General features: G+C 37.4%; 1 long non-coding RNA gene across 1 annotated transcript; it reads left to right on the top strand.

Annotated features, from left to right (window-relative positions):
• The first annotated feature begins 6,148 nt into the window (after nucleotides 1-6,148).
• LOC139353112 (uncharacterized) lies at nucleotides 6,149-8,630 on the top strand. Its single transcript, XR_011604267.1, has 3 exons — nucleotides 6,149-7,768; nucleotides 7,833-8,053; nucleotides 8,115-8,630. It is a non-coding gene; the product is annotated as an uncharacterized lncRNA (long non-coding RNA).
• The last annotated feature ends 967 nt before the right edge of the window (nucleotides 8,631-9,597 follow it).

Genomic DNA, 9,597 nt, shown 5'->3' with positions numbered 1-9,597 from the left:
GAATCGATAGACAAAGTGCGAACCATGATGAACCATTAGAGAAGACGAGTCAATTCACCATCCGTTGAAGAAGTCTCATGCCTCTGTATTATATAAGTGAATTGGTATTGTTCATGTCGAACAAGGCAGAGTGCAACATTGCTGGGTTGGCATGACTGGTCGATGTTTCCGAACCGGTTAAAGAGCGCTCTATCTGTTCCTAGAATACCCGATAGACTAAGCTCACGCCATGTTAGTCCATTGGAGAATAACAAGTGAAAGTAAACGCAACCCCTCTGTTCTATTTCTTTGAGAAAAACTTGGACGATTCTTGGCACAGACCCACCCCAACATTTGGTCCTTCGAGCCGGATTTCTTTTCATCGTTTTCCACAAGCTAAATAATTCTAAAGTTTTTTGCACTTGCGATAAAATTTATATATATATTTCTTCCACACAGCCCCGCTTCACCGCCTCCATTTTCTGAAAATATATATATTTATATATTTTGTTTATCTTTCCCATCGGAAGCATAATCTGCTCACCACAAGTGGCACATTCCGCGCAAGTTCCACAAAATATATCGACATATATTTGTATATTATCAGCACAAACCCCGTTCCGCCAAATTGGCCGCTCGACCGGTAAGGCCTCCATTTTGTGCGAAAAAAATATATATATATTTTTTTTTTTGATCTTTCCGATCGGAAGCATAATCTGCACACCACAAGTGGCACATTCCGCACAAGTTTCACAAAATGTATTGACATATATTTATATATACAAAGTCAGCACACACCCCCGTTCCACCAAATTGGCATCCCTTTTTTCTGAGAAAAAATATACATATGCGTAGATGTAGTTAAGATATATGAGTTATGAATTTCAGCGCAATTTAACAAAATTAAAACACAAAAAAAATTTAACATAATCCTGACATATACACATATACAAGTTATATATCTAGATTATTGTATAGATAAAACTTTTTACAGTGTAGTTATTTTTGGTTAGTTTCTCTCGCCCTTCATTCGCTGGCTTTTGCAGATAACGCTGTGGATCTTATCAACATGCTCAAGCTCAAGATAAGCCATCGAATAAACGGTTAAGTTAACACGAGGCGCCAGTCAATTATGCTGTACCTCTTCATAAGCTTTAACTTTAAGAGGAGTTCCTAAGTCAATGTCAACGAGAATAGAACGTGTAATAAAAGTCTGTCCAACAAACTCATACAAGAAAAACTTCAATTAAAGTAAAATAAAATAAAATAATTACTTAAATTAACTTCACACAATTGGCGCAGTCGGTGCGGTCTGAAAAAAAAACCCAGACCCGCAAAAGAATCTCATGAACAGATCCACAACAGGTGGACTTACAACGCACGACGAACAAAAATTCGCAAACAAAACTTAAACAAAAATCAGCCAGCTGAGTAAAAGTTTAAGTTGCGAATAAGAACAGCACAGGATGGCAGGAGAACATGTCCTTTCGGATCCCAATGCTTAACACAAATCCGACAAATACCTCCGTTTAATGGCGCTTTTCATCAAAAGAGTCGAACACCAACTTGGCCTGTACCCCACCAATAACCCAGTCCAGTCCAGCATTATTAATGTTAGAGCCCTCGAGAACCTCATCATTGGAAACGTTCAACACTTGCTCATGCGATCAACACCACGAGGCTGGACCTGAAGGACCTACTAATCGGGGAGTATAACACCCAAACACCAATCCCTCAATTACTTATTGATATTTACAAAATTAAATATTCTGGAAATTTAAGAAAATTTGTCGATGACTTAGAACTGAAATCATTCATCATTTGTAATAAATTACATTTAGATGGCAGTATAAATAATAGATACCTGTTCACCAAAGCAATGAACTCAGCTGTTTGTGAAATTATTCGAAAAGAATTACCAAACCGAATATATATGTCAGTGTGTATATTTGATGTTAGTACCCCAAGTAAATTAGGACGTGTTGCTCAAGAACTTGGAATTTATAAAAATTAAGCAACATCAAAATTATTCAAATAAGAAATATTTTAACAACCCTCAAATGCTTCCTTATTTTGAGTACCAGCCTCCAATTATGCAAAACCGAAATTGATTTAATCCATTTTATCAGAATACTATTCAAAATATAATTAATAATCACCCATATCCACAGATTAATCAGCAAGTCCAAAGTCAAAATTATTTTAGAAATCAAGCTAGGCAAAGTAGAAACGATAGATTTGGCAACAACAGGTTCCTAAACAATTATGATACCAGAAACATTCAACAACAAGCCAATTCAAAAAATTATTGGTCTTTCGAATTTCAAAATCAGAAAGAAAGCAATGGTCGAAGCAATGGACACTAACGAAAATTTTCTAATAGAAGCCTCGGTCGATCAAAAAATTCCACAATTTGCATACAAATAAATAAACAAAAATATTTATGTCACGTAGATACAGGATCTAGTATTAGTCAAATTAGGCCAGACATGTTAAATACTCTTCCGTCGCATGAAACAAGCACGAAAGCAATATATACAATGATAGGAAAAGTCATTTTGAGTACCGTACGAGAAATTAACGCCAAACCTTTAACTAGGAAACCTGGAAAATTAAATCTTTTAATCCATGATTTTTGACAAAATATGATATTTTGATTGGAAGAGATATACTAGAATTAACTAATGCCCAAATAAACTTCAAAGAAGAATATCTAAAGTAAAATAACATTATTTTTAATTTCACCTCTAAAAAACCTAGTTACAATATTAATTTACCAAGTGATCTAAAAGAAGAAGTTAAGCAAAATTATATCCCAATTAAAAAAGTCACAAATTTGGACGAGAAATTGGAAGATAAAGACTTTAATTATGCGCTTAATGAAGAAATTAGTTATTCTAATAAAATTCGCATTAGTCATCTAAATAGTGAAGAAAGGAAATCAATAATGAATTTAATAATATCGTATGGAGATCTACAATTTGTTGAAGGTGACAATTTGACCTTTACACATACCATTAAACACATAATAAAAACTAAACATGAAAGTCCTGTCTATGTAAAACCATACAGATACCCATACATTTATAGAGATGAGGTCGAGAAGCAAAAAAAAGAATTAATAAGTCAGGGTATAGTTCGAAAATCATCTTCTCCGTATTGTAATCCAATATGGATAGTCCCAAAGAAAGATAATGCCTCGGAGACAACGAAATTTCGCTTAGTGATCGATTATAGACACTTAAAGAATATCACTATTAGCGACAAATTCCCAATTCCTAATATTGATGAAATATCAGACAAACTGCGAAAATGTCAGTACTTTTCGACCCTTGACCTTGCCAAAGGATTTCATCAGATCGAGATGGACCCGGAGTCCATAGAAAAAACCGCATTTTCAACACAAAACGGTCATTATTAGTACACTCGAATGCCTTTTGGGTTGAAAAACGCACCGGCGACATTTCAAAGGTGTATGAATGAGATTCTTAAAGATTTAATTGGTGTTCACTGCTTAGTTTATCTCGACGATATCGTTATTTTTTCTACGTCACTGCAGGAACATAACCTTTCAATTTTTAAAGTTTTCGATAAATTAAGAGAAGCTAATTTAAAATTACAATTGGAAAAGTGCGAATTTCTAAAACGTAAAACAAACTTTCTTGGTCATATAATTACACCTAATTGTATTAAGCCGAACCCAAGCAAAATAAAAGCCATATTAGATTTTTTCATCCCAAAAACATGTGGTTTTTATAAAAAGTTTATTAAAACTTTGCTAAAATTGCTAAAACTATTACAAAATGCTTAAAAAAGGGACAGTCAATCGATATAAATAACATAGAATACAAAAGCGCATTTAACAAATTAAAATTATTGATTAGAAGTGATCCTATTCTAACTTATCCAAACTTTAATAAAAAATTTACATTGACGACGGACGCCAGCAACTTTGCTTTAGGTGCAGTTTTGTCGCAGGACCAGAATCCAATTTGTTTTGCAAGCCGCACTCTTAACGAACATGAGACTTGGTATTCAGTTATAGAAAAAGAATTATTGGCGATAGTGTGGGCAACCAATTACTTCCGCTGTTACCTTTACGGTAGAAAGTTTAAAATTATTTCCGATCACAAACCTTTGGCTTGGTTACACAATGTAAAAGAGCCAAACATGAAGTTACAGAGGTGGATAATCAGACTAAACGAATACGACTTTGAAATTGAGCACATTAAAGGCAAACCAAATTTTGTAGCAGACGCTCTTTCCAGAGTAAACATAAAAGACAGAAGTCAAGAAGCGGCGACAAACTTTATAAACAACGAATCAGATTCACTTGTATCTGGAACTGAAGATTTTGAATCATTAGTCCCTACAATTCATAGTGCAGAAGAAGATGGCTTTCTAGGTATTCCAATTACAGAGCGTCGTCTGAATATTTATAAAAGACAATTAATATTCATAAAAAGTGACAAAGAAAAAGTCGATGTAGAAAAAATATAAAATCGCACTATTATAAAAATATTTTATTCTGAAATGACCAGTGAAAAGGGAAGCGATATAATACTAGAAGCCATTTGTGGACGAACCTCTACTACTTTGTTCGAAAATATTAATGATTTTGTTATTTTTCAAATAATATAAAATATATAAATATATATATATAATATAATAATATATAAAAATTATTCGACCAAACACTGGAACTAAACTCTATAAAGCTACAAAAAATCTTATAAATATAAGTAGCTATTCAGAATTTAAAGACCTTATTATTAAAATACACAAAAATAAAATTCATCAAGGAATACAAAAAATGATAATAGACTTTAGAAACTCATATTTTTACCCAGACTACATAAAATTAATACAAAACATAATTAACGAATGCAATACGTGTAATACGTGTAATTTATATATTTCTTCCACACAGCCCCGCTTCACCGCCTCCATTTTCTGAAAATATATATATTTATATATTTTTTTTTATCTTTCCCATCGGAAGCATAATCTGCTCACCACAAGTGGCACATTCCGCGCAAGTTCCACAAAATATATCGACATATATTTGTATATTATCAGCACAAACCCCGTTCCGCCAAATTGGCCGCTCGACCGGTAAGGCCTCCGTTTTGTGCGAAAAAAAAAAATATATATATATTTTTTTGATCTTTCCGATCGGAAGCATAATCTGCACACCACAAGTGGCACATTCCGCACAAGTTTCACAAAATGTATTGACATATATTTATATATACAAAGTCAGCACACACCACCGTTCCACCAAATTGGCATCCCTTTTTTCTGAGAAAAAATATACATATGCGTAGATGTAGTTAAGATATATGAGTTATGAATTTCAGCGCAATTTAACAAAATTAAAACGCAAAAAAAATTTAACATAATCCTGACATATACACATATACAAGTTATATATCTAGATTATTGTATAGATAAAACTTTTTACAGTGTAGTTATTTTTGGTTAGTTTCTCTCGCCCTTCATTCGCTGGCTTTTGCAGATAACGCTGTGGATCTTATCAACATGCTCAAGCTCAAGATAAGCCATCGAATAAACGGTTAAGTTAACACGAGGCGCCAGTCAATTATGCTGTACCATTCATAAGCTTTAACTTTAAGAGGAGTTCCTAAGTCAATGTCAACGAGAATAGAACGTGTAATAAAAGTCTGTCCAACAAACTCATACAAGAAAAACTTCAATTAAAGTAAAATAAAATAAAATAATTACTTAAATTAACTTCACACAATTGGCGCAGTCGGTGCGGTCTGAAAAAAAAACCCAGACCCGCAAAAGAATCTCATGAACAGATCCACAACAGGTGGACTTACAACGCACGTTGATTATAAATTGTATATTATAAATTTATATTATAAATTAAAAAGATAGGATTATTTTAACATTTTAAATGCGGTGTACAGTCAAGTAAATTTGTTTGTAAACTAAAATTAGTTTTGCCGATCTAAGGATAATATTTCAATATGTTTTAGAACGAAGAATTTTTTGTTAAATTATATATAATAAATTTAATTAAAAACAAAATTTTTCCCATCTGTAAACAAACCCACTCACAAATACACACACTCGCAAATCAAGTGACAACGCCGCTAGCAAGAAGAAGAACCCGCCATGCCACATAGTGGCAGTAGAAATTAGTTGTCATATTTCATTTTAACGATGGCCGTTTATGAAATGCTAAATGCAGAGAGGCCAGTCGCTTAAAACCATAGACTTCTTTTCAAAAGTTCGTTTTGTTCCCGGTACTCGTAGAGTAAAAGGGTGTATTAGATTCGTCAGAAAGCACGTAACAGGTAGAAGGAAGCGTTTCCGAATCTATAAAGTGTATATATATTCTTCATAAGGATCACAAGCCTAGTCGATCTAGCCATGTCCATCAATCCGTTGAATAACTCCCCACAAATTGCATCGGCAATTATTCAGGATGGCCGGCCGGCTACGAGATACGCGGCGAGTTAGAGCCTAGATACGGCAAGGCGAAGAGAGTTTAGAGAGAATGAAGTTGGAGAATGATATCTCAGAACGAGAGTTCGGAGAACGAGAGTTTGAAAAAAGAGAGAGAGAGAGTGGAGTCTTTTGAAGCCGAGCAACGGTGCCGTATGCAAAAGGAAATAATGGAACGGCATTGCACTTTGGACTCTGGACTTTTCGAAGAAAGACACTGGTAACTGAGGTCCTGTGAGCATCACTCGGCTAAAGTAAGGCCATTTGTTTCTACTCTTGCCATGACTAAGCTCTGGCGCAGTGCACAGCCGGTCCACTAGAGTTTTAGCGGTGATGGCCAGCTACGAGGAACCGTGAGGAGGGAAAGTTGTCTAGACGCAATGTGCCCAAGTGGAAATTGAGCAGGTTCTGGCGGGACTAGTCAGAAAGGGCGAGCGGTCGATCGTTTATGGTTTTAAGAGGCGTAGTCCGGAAGAGCCCAGCGGTTTTAGCAGAGAAGTCCCAGAACGGCGACTGATCGAGAAACTTAGTGCCAGAGATCACACTACTTGCCAGAAAGGGCGACCGATTGTGGTTTCAAGAGGAGTAGTCTTGGAGAGTCCTTTTTGCGTGCCTTACACTTAGAGCTGTGTATATAGAAGTTAATGCGTCTTAATACTTTTATGGCGCTCAGTGGAACTCTGAAAGAAGTTTTCTCCGTTTCAACCCACCAACTGCAGCCCACAAGGAAGGAGCGTGGGAGCGACTAGTTTTATTTTTAATTTTAATTTTATTTAATTTTTAATTTGAATGATGAACACTCCGTAAGCTCTCATGTAAGCTGAAAACATAATTTACTCCAGACCATTAACCTTTGTTTTTATAGATTCAGCAGACGGTGAAGGGCTAATAGGACCATCGGGGGAATGTTACCTCCCTAATTTAAATCGCCAAGACTGCCGCCAAACTTGATTGGCCACGTAGGCTAATATAGCATCACCAACCAAAGAATAATATGGTAACGACGAGTAGTCTTTATTTAAGACCTTGTCCGGTTAGTAGAGGTGCAGAAAACATCGATGTTTTAACAGGCAAACATCGAAAAACATCGATGTTTCTCCACCTCTACCGGTTAGTGAATCATCAGCATCAGAGTCTAAAAGCGCAAATATGTTACAAACTGCTTATTTGTCGGTGGCAGTGCCGCTAGCTCAGACTTTTCTCAGGGCAGAGTACCCCTAGTGCCACAGCTCGCAACATATTATCGACAGCTCCGCTGTCTCACATCACTAAACTATCGGTCATCACTGAGAACAAAAGAACGAAAAGAAAGGTAAGTACCTACAAATATTTGGTGGCTATCTATGACCTAGCCAAGCGCTCCCACCCAACCATAGATGCCCTTAAGATGTTGCAAGGCACCACCCGTTCTCAGTCGGCAGGAGCCCCCTCCTCGCGACTACGACGGTTCCATCTCCCCCACTGGGAACGCTTACTCACACATTGTGGGGTTTACAAATGTTTAATGCATATGTATGGTAAGTACAATATGTATGGTAAGTGCATGGTCACCCAATCCTGAGGAGCTCCTGTGGAAAAGAAGGGACAGGTGAAAAAGGTACGTAATTGCACTGTAAGCTATACCACTTAACTAATGCTCGCGACCTTTTTGATTCAAGGCAAACGACGAGGACAAATAAGGCTCTCCGGTCTAAATCTGGATAATTTCACAGTTAAACAGGGAAGTATATATCAATATCAATAATCAAGGTTCACATGTATTTAAATTTTTTCTAAATTTCAGCCACTATCGGGCCAGGCCTGGAGGGCGATTATAGCCCGGCTGAAGACTTCTCGCCGGAGGTCAGCGGCAACACGGGTCTCCACAAAGGAAAACTTGCGCACTATGGTGAGTTGCGCAAGGGAAGCAGTTCGACTGCCAAACAAAATGGCGGTACTTCTCAACTTTGCGATGCGACGGCTGGGAGTTCCCAAATGAGGTGGACGTGGTAGACCGGAACGGACTCACCGGGAAATGCTCGATGTCGTTGGCGTCGACTGCGAAAGGCGTTTGTGGCTGCTCGTCTGTGCGGGTCGAGCGGACACCGGTAGCTGGTAGCTAAGTCGAGGCTGGTTGTATTACGAAGTCGCGCAGAAATCCATGGAACTCCCAAGTAAATATCCCGGGGCTCTTTGTGTTGGGACCCCGTCTGCCTTTATAAATGATTAATAATAAATAACTAAATAACATGTTAACTTTCCTATCACTCGCTTTTATATAATTTTAAGCACAACAAATTTATCCTAGAACTTCCAGCTGCATCTGCCTGGTTGGACAATATGGGTGCGACTATACCAGCGGTCGGCAGCGGGCTATTAAGTGAGCATAGGGAATTGCTCTGCCCATCTGCTGCTCGCTCACGTATAACGTAGATTTTCGTATGACTTCGGCATGGGTTTTCGGGTCCTTTTTTCTCAGCTTCGGCGCGCTTTTTTGCTGCTGACAGAGAAACGTCAGGCTTCAGCGCTCTGCGCGCCAACTTCGTGTTTTCTACACTCACACTAATGCAAGGCAAACTTGTGATGTTATGTGTGTGCCGACCGCTGGACTATACTAATATCTGCTGATCATCGTCGTTCCTTCCCCGCCATATTACATGGCCTCTCCCAAAGTTGGGTCATTGAATACATGAGTGGCATTTAAGTTAATCTCAGAGCGAACCGGGATTAATCCTCCAAAGGCCAGATCGCCCGCCAGATTCATCCCGCTGCTGCAACTATCGCCCTATCGACCTAACCTATCGATAAAGTCCCTCTCATTATCAATTCCAATTGCAACAAATTAAAATGTTGCATGTTTTACCTCGTTCTATGCTAATAATTGGTTTAGACTGCTTGCACCATTGTCAAACATTCAAAAATCATGTCAGGCTCTTACACTTCACTTAGGGAAAACACTGTGTTAAAATCAAGTACAATCAGTCCTGAGTTAAGATCGATTTCATGGTTACCATTTTAAGAACGTTCGTACTGAAAAAGGGTTACATTGAGCACATTTTGGATTTAAATATCTAACAACTCTAAAAGTTCCCAACTGTTTGTTCTGAAAGGCCTCGCTGTATAATGCGCATAGAATACACAGTGTAAATGGCAGTGAGTGAC

The sequence above is a fragment of the Drosophila suzukii genome, chromosome 3, assembly GCF_043229965.1.
Source record: "Drosophila suzukii chromosome 3, CBGP_Dsuzu_IsoJpt1.0, whole genome shotgun sequence".
Classification (NCBI taxonomy): domain Eukaryota; kingdom Metazoa; phylum Arthropoda; class Insecta; order Diptera; family Drosophilidae; genus Drosophila; species Drosophila suzukii.
This window is presented reverse-complemented; position numbering and strand designations above follow the sequence as displayed.